At 31.9% G+C, this 16,987-nt stretch overlaps 1 pseudogene; it reads left to right on the top strand.

The window, feature by feature from the left end:
- Window positions 1-8,685: 8,685 nt before the first annotated feature.
- LOC148212772 (transcription factor MYB73 pseudogene) lies at window positions 8,686-10,004 on the top strand (annotated as a pseudogene).
- The last annotated feature ends 6,983 nt before the right edge of the window (window positions 10,005-16,987 follow it).

Raw genomic sequence — 16,987 nt, 5'->3', positions numbered from 1 at the left:
AAGTAAATTTTCTAAACAAATTATTAAAAATATTTAATTAACAAATAAATATTTTACAAACTTGTTAAATGAGTTTAGAATTAATAATAATAATAATAATAATAATATATCTAGTGATAGTTTTTTTATTATTTTTTTCTATATTATATAAACGTTGATTCAATCCCTTGTCATATAAAATTATTGATCAAACTATCAAAATCTCGATAAAAACTTAATACCCTAATAGTAAACCACTTAAATGAATAATTAGAAACTTCAAATGCAATTTCCAATGCACAATGTTAATTATGAGAGATGAAAATAAGTTTTTTTTTTTTTTAGTGGTAAAAGAAAATGACATGTGACCTAATTACTGCAAAAGAAAAAGAAAAAAAAAAGCTTAATAAGTTTTTGTTGGGAGATGTGCATGGCATGGCTCATGGGTCCACCCCTTTGACAATTCCAATATAATTTGTTGGGTTATTTATTCTTATTGGTGCATATTATTTAATTTCCAAATAAATGGAAACTTGCATAAAAATTAGACCACTTTTCAACTTAGTTTCTGAATTCTTGTCTTTCTTTGTTTCATACCCAACACCTATTGGCTTGTCACTATCATTTTAATCACCTCACCCACTCATTACTCATTATCTCCAATTTTTTTTCCCTTACCCATACATTTTTTATTTGCATCTAACTATAAAGTTAAACATAAAAAATATGTCTCTATTTTTATTTTTATTTTCAAATGTACGACAAGTTTATTGTTTATTTCTTTCTCGTGTAAAGTAATATTTTAAAAATAGATGTCTTAACCAGTTGAGCTATGTTCAAGTTGACATTACGATAAACTAAAAGTGCTTGCTAGAGATGATTGTCCTTGCTACTAGCGACAATCATTTGTTTTATTGTGTGTGATTTATATCAACATTCATTCAAGTGTGAGTATCAAACTTGTGGCTTTCTGATTAAGAATTTACGTTATATCTCTTGTTTGGGTGGAAAAAGAGTCTTGGTGATCAGGGTAAGCCAAGTGCTATTTTCTCCCCTACCGAGTGGTAGTTCATTTCAATGTACTTGGTCCTAACATGCTTGGAATATCGAGTTAACAGGCATGTGCAATGCATTGATGTTGTACATTATAGTACATGGTAGGAGGCTTGTGTGGAAGAATGTCAATGTCTAGAGTAAATGTAATCTAAATTAATTGAGTAGAAATTAGTAACCATGGAAATTTTATTTTCGACTCTTGCTACGTGGAACTAATAGATTCAAATCGTGTCAAACTCTTTTATCCATAATCCTTATTTATAGCTTCTCAAAAGCAATCACGATAGCTCATCAATTAGAAATGAGACAAGAAAGTTCTATAATCTCATAGAGAATTGAAACTGATATAATATATTACGATAGAATCAGAGTTTGCCATGTGGCCCTCTCGCTTGGAAAAACACATATTACGATAGAATCAGAGTTTGCCACGTGACCCTCTCGCTTGGAAAAACATGTGTTTGGGTCTTAGCTTGGACAGGTCAAGACTGAGGAAGATCAGACATTGGTTCAACCCTGATTGATCTAGCGAAAGTCCAATTGAATAGTACCCTGATGTCACCGGCATAATATCCACCGACTGTGTCAAGCACAAAGCGTCGAAAATAGTGAGACAACACTTCCCAAATCTCTCCTATAAAAGGTAAGATTCATTGCTTACAGAGATACGCAATTCTACACAACATTATTAAGCTCGACTCAACATCATCTCAAGCTAGATACTAACTTAAACTTCCATTGGGAATGTACATGGTCGAATACGACATCGGTGCAAGATTCTATTTGTAGGGGTTTTCATTTCAACTGATCAAGCTGTTTGCTCAAATTCAATGCTGACTCGTCACCTCGTCCTTAAATCATCATCATCATCCTTCCTAGAGGTGAAAGAAACCCAGCCGACCCGAAAACCCGATCCTAATCGAATTGATTCAGGTCGGTTCGGTTTAAATAAAACACAAACCAAAACAAAATCGAACCGAACCATTTTCGGTACGGTTGGATTTTAACCGACTAGGGCTTCACCTTTATTTTCTTGAAGTTAAATGTCGCCTCCCCTCCCCCAGCCCTCCCCCAAAACAACTCACAGGCGACTCGTCTCCCCCCTACCCCACAAATGGATGGCACACCATCGGCGACTCACCTCGACGGTTGGTGAGCGGTGACCCTTAGCCCTAAACGGCCTGCGACCCATGACCACGGACGGCTGGTAACTGAGGCAAAGACGATTCACGATCTTCAGACGTCGAGTCGCAACGGAATCGAGCGATGTCTCGACAGCGACTCAATCCGGCAATCCAAACTGGTGGGATGGCCGCATGAGTGGTCATAGGCGGTGGTTTTTGCTTCTTACATCCTTTATTTTTGGCTTTTCAAAATAAAAAATTGGGAAAAAAACAACTGGGGTTGTTTACACATTCTTCCATCCTTTTGAGTTTTTACTTTTCAAAATGGTTATCTGTGGCTGAATTTAGAAGAAAAGAGGAGAAAGTGAGAAGTTTATGTATGAATTTTGACGTGGTGGTTTAATGAAAAATTGGGGAAAACAACTGGGTTTAGGTTACAAGAAGGAAGGAACAGAGGAGAGCAAGAAAGGGAAGGGAAAAAAAGAGTAAAATCCTTTGCAAAAAAATAAAAAATAAAATGTCGGGTCATTTCGGTTCGGGTCGGGTTTGACTCGAACAAGTTCGGTTCGAGTCGGTTGCGACCCGAATAGATTCGGGTCGGTTCGGTTTCTCTCAAAAATCGATCCGACCCAAAACGATTACACCCTTAATCCTCCCAAGTATGTGTGGCCAACCACCAAGGTGCTCTCCCATTTCGGTCCATGACCTACACTAATGTTGGGAAGTTTCATAAATACCCTTAAATGGTATTACCTTTTTTCAGCTATTACATTTTTTCTTTCAATTTTGCCCTCCACTCGTACCTAAGTAATTTCGCAATATATATAACTTTGCCATTATTATAACCTTCCTCTTATCCGACCAAGATCCATGAGCCAAAAGAGCAATGAGGGAGCATGGTTAAAAATTCCACATTGAAAAAATAAATGACCTAACAATAGTTTATAATACATATTGATTACTTTTCTCATTGTCAATTGGTTATGAGATAAAACCTATGAATATTAATATAATATCAGAGTTAAAAAACTTAAACGAGTATCTAGTCCAAAAATGGTTACCATGAACTCCAATATCCAAGTATAACACCTGTATTCGAACCTTCATTTTCTTTTACCGTTCCCAAAAAAAAAATATATTACGTCATTATATAAATAGAGTTGAACCCTTATACCACATAATCAATGAAAAAGGCTTAAATATATCATTGAAATACAATAGAATATCAATCTTTCTTGGGCTTTCTTGTGCTTCCAGGAAAGAAAATGTTCACTTTGAAGCACAAGAGGTAGATAATTATCATTAATGATGCTCATTTTACTCTTTAAAAATAAAAATAAAAACACAATATATCAATTTAAAATTTGATATAATTTAAATTACCCATTCATAAGCCCAACAATGAGTCTCTAAAAAAAACATCTTTATTCTTCATTCTTTATACATCTCATTAATTCATGGGAGTAAAATTGAGAGGCCCATATGGAAATGAAATATTTAGAAATAAATATGATTTACACATTTGAAATTATATTTAGCAATCCCATGGGTAAACGTGGAAGTCAATGCTTAATTTTATTTTTATTTTTTTCTAAAAATCAGAAATTGCTCCAATTGGAAATTTGAAATGAAAGAGAAATAATTAGACGGTAGGTGGGAGAGACGTACCAGAAAATTGATACGAATCCTTTCATTATTTCTGATACTCAAATTCCTTTTTTTTTTTTCTTTCTTATTTAATTTTAATTTTTGTTTTCTTTGTTTCATTTATTACGTTACGACGCTTCACCTTCCCATCAACCAACTTCCCCCACGAACGCACCATTTAAATATTTAAATTAAATATGATATCTTCATTTATTTTTTTTATACTAAAATATTTTGAAGATGCGGAAGGAAGCTGTTCAGAAGCTCCCCTTCACTCTTGGAGCCCGTGCAATGCCTCTTCATTTATTTCCCTTTTTAATTAAATTATATTTTAGTTTAGTTCACCTAATTTAATTTTTTATTTTATTTCCTTTGAGTTTGCATGATAATTTATTTCCATAAATTTGTATGGAAGGATTTTGTAAGGACTAATATTTTTTAGTCCTCACTATCAAAATTGACAATTCATTATTATTTCTTTTTCTAAGAAACAAGACTGCTCAAATATTTTCATTTTTAAAATTATAGAAACTAAAATAAATGTTTTAACATAAACCAAAATCAAAAGCACATGTTATATATTTTGTGAGTCTATTTAAATTTTAAATTTCAATTTTCATCTAATTAAATCTAAAATTTAAATATCACACCTCTTCAATATTAGCTGGTTTAATCTAAAATTTGAATATAATGATTTGTGGAGTTAATATTTCCTTAAAATCGAATTTAGTTATTCATGAATCAACGTATATAATCATACAAAATTTAACTAATAAAACATTCAAAATTGAGATGTGTCCATATACTTTAGAAGTTGTAACAATCTACTTTCTACCGTAAAAGATTTTATCAAAATTAAATATCAATTTTTATCATATAACTATTTAGTATTTGTGATTTATAAACACATTTGATACTTCGTCTATTTATCGATCTATATATATATATATAATTTAACAAAAGAGAAAAAAATTACAACAAATACTAAATCATTACCAACTTTAATTATAAAAACTAAATTGTTACGTGCTAAAATTCTAAACCCATTTAAATAAAAAAACATTATTCAATAAAAAAAATATCGGACGAAAAAGAAAATGTGGAAGAACTAATTTCGAGGAACACGTAGAGTGAGTGGATGACCGACAGGTGTTGGTTGAAGAAAAAGAAAAAAGAAAAAAGGGGAAGAGAAAAAAAAAGAGAAGGCCGTTAGAGAAATAACGGCCGACGGTGTCCGGTGTCCAGGCTGGAGTGACAGAAAAACAGCAACTACACGTCCTCTTATTCGGCGACAATTCTTGTCGTTTTTCTCCACCTCACCCTCTTAATCATAAAATCTTTTTTTTTCCTTTTTAAATAATTCTAATAAATATTAAATTACAATATAAATTTTATAATTTTATAATTTTATAATTTTAAATGGATCTCTAGCATATTTAATTTTTTTTAAATTAATAAATTTATCATACATAAAATTGAATTATGTATTTTATTAAACAAAATTTCATCTTTGTATATAATAAGTTTATGAATTAAAGAAATATCAATTAGGTCAAAATTCTATTAAATGTGATATTGAGGTTCCTTTGGTAACTATTTGGATTTTAGTTTTCTATTTTGAAAATTAAATTTGTAAAGATCCTTTTCACCTATGTTGTTTTGTTGTATATTTTTAAAAATATTTTCAAAATATTAGCTAAATTTTAAAAACTAAAACAAAGTTTATTTTTATTTTTTAAATTGAGTTAAATTTGAAACCCATACCAAAGAAATTATGAACAAGTCAACATAATTTTTTAAAAATTAAAATTAAAAATTGAATATTTATTAGACATGATATTGAAAGTCGAGCTCTTTCAGATATTTTAATTTAAAGGTCTTGTTAAACTTCATCGAAAATTTAGAAAATTTTTAGATACGATTACGAAAATGAAAAGATTAAAGTCGTATTTATTTATTTTTACTTTTGTGAGAAAGATTAAACTGATGATTTAAAGAAAAATAAAAGGAATATATTATTAATTTATTTAGGATAAGGATAGCAGAAAGGGGAAATGGTAAACAGGCTGGCATTGCTTCCTCAGTCAAAACTACGACTCGAAAATCATAGCCAACCGCTCGCATCGTTATCCTTGTACAAAATTTTCCTTTTTTTCTCTTTTTTTAATTATGAAAAATAGAAAATATTATTCATTTATTTATTTATTTTGAATTTGAATGGATTAATCATTATTTTCTTCTGGTTCTCAGTTGGGTGCGTTTACTTGAACAACACTGCACTCCCCCAATTAATAGATTTTCTTTTCCTTTTTAACGGTCCTTCTACTTCTTACAATTACACAAACCAATTTTTTGTCCCACTCTCGTATACTTGGCGCGTGCGCACCACGCACGTTTTCAATTTTCTTTCTTGATCTATTGTTCAGATTTTCCATTCTACCCTTAATGTATTAGGATTTGTTTATTACGTTCTTTTTTGTAAACATATTGTTAAGAAAATTTACAAGAAGTTAATATGTCAATAAATTATTCTTTGATTTAACGTACTCATCTCCATCTACCCCTTAATAAAATCTATCACTAGGAAAAATCTCAAGCTCCACGTGTACCTGAGGTTGGGTACCCTCGGAGAGCATTTTGAGGAGCATCGAGCAGTCGGCAGGTACGACATTAGTGCATTATTCGCTGATATATTTAGAATGACGATTGATGTGATAGATAATATTCATTTGTGACAACACACACAATTTTCTAAGGATAGGTATAGAGTATGAAATGTTAGAACATCCAATTTTCTCGCATTCTTCTGTTAAGGATCACATATTGAAAAGAAAATAGATTTTACAAATATTTTATAATAGAAATGGACTACTTCTCTCGTTTCCAATTAGTTTTGAGATGGACCCTATAAATATTAATATCCTCATCTTACAAGGGCGGGAATCACAACCTTTTCACAAAAGTAAACAAAAATTTATTGTTAACCCTAGCTCGGCATACTCATTACTCGATTCTGAGTTCTAACTTAGGCATTGAGGTTCATCAAAGACAATAACTAATGTATCGGCACTTGTCCAAAAACGTGGTATCAACAGATTTTTTTTTTCTTTTTCAATAATGGCATGTACTCTTAAATAACATGTCCATTAATCCAAATATATTAACCAAATAATAATTTAATAACACATTAGGGTTTGGTGAAAAAAAAAAGTTTATTAGAAAACCTACAATATTAGGTAACATCTTAAAATAGGTACCCTAAACAACTCTTTTTTTATGAGATGATACTGTCACATGTTTATTTTGCATTATTTTCTCCTCATTTTTGTAATAAGATGAACACACAATATTTTTGTTACATTATCATCTTAGCTTCTAAAGTTTGTGCTAGGTTTAAATTGGGCCACATATAGGGTTAAAAGTTCAAATTTAGTTCCTAGATAAAATTGTTTTTGGTCATGTGTTCTTTGAATTTTTTTTAATATAGAGTAAGATTTTTAATTAGTCAATCAAACTATTTGTCATACTAACGCAACTAAAATTTATTTAATATTTATCATGTAAGTATTCTATTAATGTTTATTATAACATAGATTTTAAATTAAGCCTTTTATCTGCTGTGTCTGTTTAATCAACCTTTTGTTCTTTGCTAAACAAATTAGCAAATTTAGAAAAAGCAGTTTTAAAAAAATATATATTTTTTTCTTAGAATTTGGCTGAGAATTTAAATAAGTTTTTAGAAAACATGAAAAAACATACCAAAAAAATTGTAGAGAAACAACATAAAATAAAAATAAAAATAAAACCAAACTATTATCAAGTGGAGACTAAGAAAATAATACTGCATATCATTAATGGTCTAGATCAGAATCTACGCATATTTAGTTGAAAATTTGAATCAAACTAAGATTGCAATAAATAAAATGTAGCTATTGTAAAGAGGAGAACCAAGAAATATAATACCAGGCCAATATGAATTGCGATACTTCTCTAATCAAGAGGTCATGAATTTGAATCCTTCACCTATACCACTTAGTATACTAAAAAAAAATTATAATATCACAGGGGGGCAAAGCTAGAAATTTTCTTGGCAATGAATAAAACTTTACACGTTAACTTTTTGTATATAAAATATTTCAATGTAAGCAATTTATGAAGAGTAAGTCAGAAGAAAACTATAAATTTTTAAGTATTTCATATAGACATTTTTGAGTTAAAACAAAAATGGAAGCAATTACAACATCGTATTGGAAGTATAAGAATTGAATCTCTGAACTTCAAATAAAAAGTAGTGTCAATTACCGTTTGTTATTTATAGGTTCTTTAAACTTAAATTACTTTTAAAAATTTATTAGTCAATTATTTACGACGAATGAATCATAATTCACTCGATCTAAAATATATTACCAACATTTTATAAAATTAGTTAATTTCTTACCTTTTTTAGATGGCTATAGCTACAAAGCATTTGGAAAGATAATCTCACACAACCAACCTAACCTTGATTTAACATTGAAATTGAAATCTTGTTAGTAATTAAAAAGGGCTATATTTACACTATTAAAATAATTACCCCTAAAAAAATCGTCCCCATTTGGACGGTGCATGGAGGAGTGCAGCACACGCGACACCGCGGGCGCGTGATTGGAAAAGGACAGAGAGGGAATAGATTTTGAAATGGAAGAGCGTGGACTTGTGTATATCAGAGCAGTTAGGATGTGACGCGTGTCCAGTCGCCAGCTGTATCCCAACCCCTCCCCTTCTAACGGCCTGACAGGAACAGCCGGTAACCAATGCCCATAACGCCCCTCCCACCAACGCTCTACCTTCCACCTGCTCTCCCGGTAACCCACCTCCTCCCTTTTATATATCTCTCCCCCTCCATGTCTCCGGCTGCCATTAATCAACCTTGAAATTGAGTTTCCATGGCTAAGGAAATCGATCGAATCAAAGGTCCGTGGAGTCCCGAAGAGGACGAATCTCTTCAGCGATTGGTTCAGAAGCACGGCCCTCGGAACTGGTCGTTGATCAGCAAATCGATTCCCGGCCGCTCCGGCAAGTCCTGCCGGCTCCGGTGGTGCAACCAGCTCTCGCCGCAGGTGGAGCACCGCGCCTTCACGGCGGAGGAAGACGAGACCATTATCAACGCTCAAGCGCAATACGGGAACAAGTGGGCCACCATCGCCCGGCTGCTCTCCGGCCGGACCGATAACGCCATCAAGAACCACTGGAACTCGACCTTGAAACGGAAGTGCTCGTCCATGGCGGACGAGAGCGGGAACTGCAATACGAGTCCGCCGCCGTTGAAGAGGTCGTTGTCGGTCAGTGCCGGAGCGTCGGTTCCGGTTTCGAATAGTCCGGCTGGATCCGATATGAGCGATTCGGGTTTCTTCCCCCCCGCCGTGTCGTCCTCCCAAGTGTATAGGCCGTTGGCGAGGACCGGCGGCGTTGTACCTCCGGGCGAAACGGCGTCGTCTTCCAACGACCCGCCGACATCATTGTCGCTGTCGCTTCCCGGTGCCGACTCGTCGGAAGTTGTGAACCACCGCGGAACGGAGTCGAGCGCTTACGTGGCTAATTCTCTGCCGTCAATGGCGGGAATGACGGCGGCGCCGTACAGGGAAGAGCGGATTCCGGGGGAGAAGGAGGAGGAGAGAAATAGTAATGGATTTGGGGTTTTTAGCTCGGATTTGATGGCGGTGATGCAGGATATGATAAGGAAGGAGGTGAGAAGCTACATGGCTGGATTGATGGAGCAGAATGGCGGCGGTGGTGTTGGCGGTGGCGGCGGCGGTGGAGGGGTGTGTCGCGGTGGGTTTAGAACGTCGTCGTTCAGCGAATTGGGGTCAGCAAGATTGACTGAGAACAAAGGGGCTAATTAAAATGCCTAATTAGTCTTCGTTTTGGTTTTTTTTTTTTTTTTTTTTTTCTTTTTTTTTTTTCATCGTGTAGTTTCTGTGAATCCAAGAAAACTGTTTGGAAGCTGGGAAAATAGAGTGGGAAAATTTGGGGGATTTTGATGGATGATGAAGAGCGTGGAGAATGGTGATAGGGGAGATGATCTTCGATGAGAAGAGTTTCAAAAAGTCACTGGAACTTGAAATAAATTTGGGGAAAGAAAAAGGAAATGAGAAATGTAAAAAGAAATTAAAATATAGATAAATTTGAACCCAAACCAAAACTCATCATATTCTCGTACCCCTCCTTTTTGATTTCCAATTCCACAAATATTGGGTTTTTGTTTTCTTAAATTTGGACAATTTTTTTTTTTTAAGTTCAAACTTTGAAACGAAACATGGGAAGAGAAATAATGAGCCTTTTTATATTTGGATTTGACTATTTTCTTTAAAATCTTTGTTACTGTACACTGGAAGAATCACCAACTTTATATAGTTGTAGTTCGACTATTTGAAATATATGTATACTTCACTAAATAATGAGACGTTGGATTCAAACATGCAATTTTAAGCATTTTAATGTTTAGTTTCGAAGTATGTATTGAAGTATTTTTTCTCTAATCTTTAAAAGATAAAGAATTGTTGGTTTGACGAATGTTTGGTGGACAACACAACTATTAGTTGAGTTCACAACTTCTTGGTTGGAGATTATGTCAATTACCGTTGAACTATGTTCGTTTTGGCAGTGTGACATGTTTATTTGTTAATTAAAATATTTATTATGAATTTTTTAAAAACATCAATTTTTAAAAAAATATTCATCGATATCAACGTTAGCATATTTTCATCGATATTTTTATAAAATTAAGATCCGGATACTTTTACGACACCTACATTAAAGACAAATACTATTGTAGTGTGTAAATATCTGGTTTAGAATCTAATAAGAGAGTGAAGTAGAAAAGTAGTGGCTGTCAGTTAGAGAAAGAATGTGCATTTAAATCAAATAAATATCAAAGCTTGTGGAGGCTCAATAATTTCCATCCCACCACTAAAGAAACCAAACAAAAGACCTTTTTTACCTATTCCATCCAAAAAAAAAAAAATCTTTTTACTGATTGTTTTTTAGTACCACGAAAGTGTGGCTTCGAACTTATAATCTTTCTAGTTTAAATATATACTTTATTATATTCCGATTGACATAACCCTAAAATTTATGTCAAATATTTTACTCATAAAAGTGTATTGTATATCTATTTTTTGTAATATAGAAAATATGTTTTCAAGTGATTAAAAATATGTCCTAACTCAAATATTTAAGTTTTTTTTCTTACATTTCTATCTATTTTTTCAAATATTTATGTTTGGCTACCATTTAGAACGTATAAGATCTATGGAAGAAAGAGTCGAAGATAGGCTTTGTCCCATATGTCGTGACGAAGATAAGTTTCAAGGGGCCCGTTTGGAATAGGAGAATGAAGATGAGAGTAAATATGGGAATAGGTAAGGGTTAAAGATCTCCTTGTTTGGTAACATGAACTTTAAATTAACTAGCAACAATTAATTATTTAAAATTAACTCACGTAGATTAATTGTTTGAAGTTTGTTATGATTGTTTAATGATTTATAATTGTATTAAAATTGTTGAAAGTTATCGCATGAATATAATTTATTTATATGTGTTATGGATGAGAAAATCCATATTTTCTACTATTCGAATTCTCCTTATTTAAGGAATTGAAAAAAGAAGATATATCCGGATAGTTTAGAATTTTCCCTATATTATATATTCAAAAGGAGAAGATATCCTAATGGCCTTAGGATCTTACCTTTATAAGTAGGAGGTAAATATTGAAGGTACGCTACAAGACCCTACACTCTATATTCGACTTCTCTGATTCTGACTTAAGCATCGGAGCCGGTGTGGCCTTGCCACATCGGCTTTTAGTGCTATTCTGTTTTGTAGGTCTTGTCAATCCCTTTATTCTAGAAGATTGGTGCGAATTTGACGGAATCCCAGAAGGCCAAATTTCTGCATCAACAATATGTAAATTTGATAACATTCTCACGTAATAACACCAAACGCAAACATCATTTTATTCTTATGAAAATTTGATAACATTCATATACACAACCAATCACAATTATCTTTCATTTTCAGACAGGCTTATTCCAGTGGTAAGTTGATTATGATCATGCAATATATATATTGATTGTTAAAAGATGAATAAACCACCACTCAATCCAAAAGATTAAGTTTATGGGTTGGGTAAATTTAATTCATATATTGGATATCTAACACTCCTCCCACTTGGAAATCATAATAAATGGGGAGAAAATAGCAACGCAAGGGTTTGAACACAGGACGTCTAGCTCTGATACTATTTTAAAGGATGTTTAGGGTTTAGGAAAAAAAAGGGATCCGGGCAAGATTGATGAGCCAAATGAACCACGATCTTAAGGGAGCATGTTAAGGATCCTGCATTGAGAAGAGAAGGGACCTTACAATGGTTTATAATAGACATGATCTACTCCTCTCATCGCCAATTGGTTGTTAGATGAATCCCCACGGATATAAATATGATATCAGAGGCCAACAAGCTCAAACGAGGATTCAACCAAGATCAATGAGTCAAAAGAGCCACGATCTTGAAGGGACATATTAAGGATGAACCTTACATAGATTTGAAATTCTAATCTCAAAGGAAAGGGTAGATGTGAATTATTGTCGTTAAGTTATGATCATGTTGGTAATACTTATCATAATTATGTATAATCTCACATTGCTTAAGGAGTAAAAAGGGTTATGGTGATGAACATTTATTCCTTTATCTTGCTTATAGGCAACCCTGCTTGGGCTTTCTTTCTTAGCCCACATTTTTCAGCTCTCTGCTAGTTTACTCATTTCCTTGCCACCAAAAGATTTTATAAGAAATTTACTTTTTATATATATATAATAATCTGTCTACTCTCAAAATTAATGAAGGAATTAGAAGAAAGTTTTTTATACCCTGTTTCTTATATATGCTTTTTAATCCAAGATAAATTAAGTAGGAGGTGAACTATTTTTCTTTCTTACTTCTTCGTTACGCCTCCACTTTAGTAGGATGGTATAACATTATTCTAAGGCAAGTTATCTGGTCACGAGACCAGTGATACTATAGGGAATATATCACTTTGTGAACAGTTTAACAAAGCTGTGAGATGAGACTACAAAATTTGTGGATTTTATACACATTTCATCATAGTTTTAGAAAAATATTTACAAAAAATAAAAGTACACTAATATTATTTAATTGTTTGGATTCTATCATCTCACGTCCTCATGTTTAAAATATTATATATCTTGATTTTAATGTGGCGGTGAAAGAACAAAATTTCCATCTTAAAGAATGTAATATGTTTAGATGGACCAAAAATTCGATCTCTTAGTCGAACCTTTATGAGTATTTGTCAAATGCATAGATATTGAGTGTATATATAAGACAAATTTGTACAAAATGAAAATGCCTTTTTAAACATGGAAAGAAGTAGAAGCATGTAAAAAGGAGTAGTAGGCAGTGATTGAATTTATATGTTAAATAAAAAGCAAAGAATTTCCTCTTTAGTGTTTAGTTTTTGGAATATGGGCAAAAAAGGGAGGAGAAATCAAATGACATGGGCTCCACTAAAAAGGCCCATTTCAATGGCAATGAGTGGCCTGGCCCATTTCACCCCATTGAGATGCTTTTCTTGGTTCATGCTTTAATTAGGTCCATATATTATTTATATACACCCCTATCCCCTACTTCAAAATAATTGCAAAACTATGATATCTATTGTCATTCCGAGCATAATTCGATGGATATCATATCTATTATCACCTTCTGTAAGGTCGAAGGTTTAATCTCTCACCCACATTTGTTTATCTAAAAAACAAATATGTATGTTTAAATCTTATTTTAGTATCTAGACTTTTAAGTTTATTCTATTTCAGTTATTACACTTTTAGAAGATCTATTTTATTGTCTATAGATAAATATTTTGATTATCGTTATTGTTTTACCAGCTATCATTTGCTCAACTAATTCACACCTTCAAGAAACCACCTAGGTTAATATACATTCAAAGTCATATTATTTATATATTAAATAATTAATAATAGAGTAATAGCGACCGAGAATCAAAATAGTGTACCTTTTAAAGTTTAAGATCACAATAAACATTGATCTCAAAAGAAAAAAGAAAAAAAAAGACCACAATATACATTTTAGTTCAAGAATAGGAAAAAAAAAATCACCCCACCTTTAAAGTTTAAAGAACTAAAATAGACATTTTCAAAATTCAAGTATCAAATAATGGAATAACTCAAAAAGTTTAGAAATCAAAATAAAAAACTAAAATTAATTAACCAATCTAAATAGTTGATTTGAGTCTCGTTTGTCTTGTGCAAAACCCAAACACCATATAAATAAGCAAGAGGATTTATTAGATTTATTATTTTGAAAGAATGAAATAATGTAACTTTATATTAAATCTTATATCAATAATCAAGTAGAAACAAAAATTTAAAATCATGAAATTTAATAACCAATAAAAGAATGTACAAGGATTTGATAAATAAATAAGAGTTGTTTGTGTATGAGCTTGACAGGGTTAGGTGTGAAACATAAAATTTTGTCAATTTTGAAAAATATTGTACAATTTGGCTCAATCATTGTCTTAAAAAAATGTGGCAAGCTAAGATAGATTTGAAATATTTAAAGCAAAAGGCTTTAGATGGTGGAAGAAAAGCTAACAACAACAATATAAATAATTTTGGCCACAATTTTTTTTTTTAATGTTTGAAAAAGAACAAGAATTCTTTTTAATGCAGCAAGAATTTTTTTTAGGGATTAAAAAGTAAGATTCCCCCTTGACTATTAAAATAAAGTTTGCAAATCCCAATCTCATGATCTAAAATTTTTATTGGGACAGAGTTTAAGACAAACAGTGAAGTTTGGAAAAACCTTAGGATCTTGACCAATTGCATGCCTCTTCTGCTAAGTAAGAGCCAGCTAGCCAATGGGGTTTTTCCTTGTCCTTGAGCAGCAGAAAAAAAAAAAAAGGAAAAGGAAAATACACCGTCAAGATCAATCTTTATCTGATCTTGATCACCAATGAGAGAGAAATGCAATCTCATGTCTTTCTGATCAGAGATAGATGCTTAAACCATTTGAGTTATGTTCGATTTTAGCATCTATCTCCAGTTAAGAGATTGTGTGAGTTCGAAACTCCTCTCTCACATTTTGTACTAGAAAAAAAAATGTTAAACCATGAAATTTTCTACCATTAAAAAAAAAATATTTACCACTTCTTTGAATCAATACTTCCCATGAGTAAAGTTTTATTTTTTTTTTGGGGTTAAAAAATGGTAAATTGTGGACGGAAAATAAAAATCTTCAAATTTATTTATTTATTTTAAAGAAGCATTTAACAAGCACTTCTTCCCCAATTGTTTAATAAGGAAAAAAAAAGCTTTCACTCAAGAATACTATTATCGAAAGAATACATTTTCTCAATTTAAGCAATTTCTTAGTCGCTTGATATTTAGTGGTTGGATTCAGATATTTTCGTGACTTTTTTTAAACGTCTTGTAATGTTGATGAGAATTTTTCTCTAAGTTCATTTCTCATTAATCTTTTTTAATTATTTTACCTTTTTTTTAGTTCACAATTATGTGAAATAGTGATTCAAAACATTTATCTTAAGTTAGACATGTAATCGCCTCAACTAATTGAATTATATTTTAATGGACAAATTTGTCCCCATGTTTCAAAATAAAAGGTATAAAAAAATATAAAACAGAGAATTTTTTTTAATTTTGTTTTTTGGGAAAATATTATAGTGAATGAGGCAGGTCAGGTGGGGAATGTAGGAGAGGAAGAGCCAACGCATTAGAAAACAAACCGAGAAGAAATTTTGGCGTTCTTCATTGGAACTTTTGACCCCAAATTTTTAAATAATATATTTATTATTATTATTATTATTATTATATATATATATATATTTTTTTTTTAATTTTTTGCTTTCACTTCATCACTTGCAATGTAATAATAATGTGTAAAGTCGATACATCACGTGATGTGTGAGTCTTCGGTCAACTTCATCCTCTCTTTTTTATTTATAATAATCATCCATAAATTTTTGTTTTAATACTTTTTTCTACTTTTAAATTTCCTTATAATTTAGTGAGCGATAATGGAACCTTTGATCTATATTTCGAGAATGGTTTATACTATTTATTTTTGGTTTGATCCTAAGGTAGGTTGTTTTCATTTAGGTTTGTTTAGCAACGTTCATGTTTCTTGTTTCTCGTTTCTAATTTTATTAAGAAACTTAAGCATTGAACAATTGTTTAGATTTCTTGTTTCTCATTGTTTTAGTAATATCTTCAAAATTGTATAGAAATTGTGGAAACAATAAAAACAGGTTTTTTTTATTTGTTGTTCCCGTTTCTAATTTTTTACAAAACATAAATAAAAATATAGTTTTATCATTTTTTGATCCAGGATGTTGCGGTCATGTAATTCTATTTTTCTACATTAAAAATGAGGAAACACCAAATGGGATCTTATATATCATAGATTTTACTTTTTCTTAGCCAATATGAGACTGTTGTTTAAGCACCACATGTGGGGCATAGGAATTCGAACTCAATACCTTTTGGTCGAAGATAGATGTCTTAATCAGTTGAACTATATTTAGATTACCAATATAAGACTTTTATCACATCCCTAATGGATTTATCATTAGTCCGCTTATTGTGAAAAATCTTATTCTTTAGTTTGCCATGATTTAATCCCTTGGTTAGTTTTTAAAAATACATTTCGTCTCTTGAGCAATTTATTGACTTGCATATGCAAGAAACGACCCATCATAATTTAATGAGATTTTTCACAGTAGAGACTAAATTGCTACAAACTTTAAAGTATTATTTGAGATTAAATAACTGCATATTGAAGTTCAAAGACTAGATCGTCACAAATTTTAAATTAAATAGACTAAATTGTAACATATTTACTTCGATAAAAGTACATAACAGAACAAAATGTGTATGCTAACCTAACCATCAGCAGCCATCGAAACATGGGAAAAGATAGTAAAAGAACTCGAAGAAAAGAAGTTCAAGCCACAACATGACAATATTAAGACCTCGAGAATTCTTCGACATCTGAACATTATAAGGTCCAGATAGATGTCCCGTTGGTTCAGACCCTCACGAATTTAGAAGTAAACGAAGGGGCTGAAAAGTCACACATTGAC

The sequence above is a fragment of the Momordica charantia genome, assembly GCF_013281855.1.
Source record: "Momordica charantia cultivar OHB3-1 chromosome 2 unlocalized genomic scaffold, Mcharantia_2.0 BLBB01000002.1, whole genome shotgun sequence".
Taxonomy (NCBI): Eukaryota; Viridiplantae; Streptophyta; class Magnoliopsida; order Cucurbitales; family Cucurbitaceae; genus Momordica; species Momordica charantia.
Note: the sequence above shows the minus strand (reverse complement) of the source record. Positions and strands in the feature narration are given on the sequence as shown.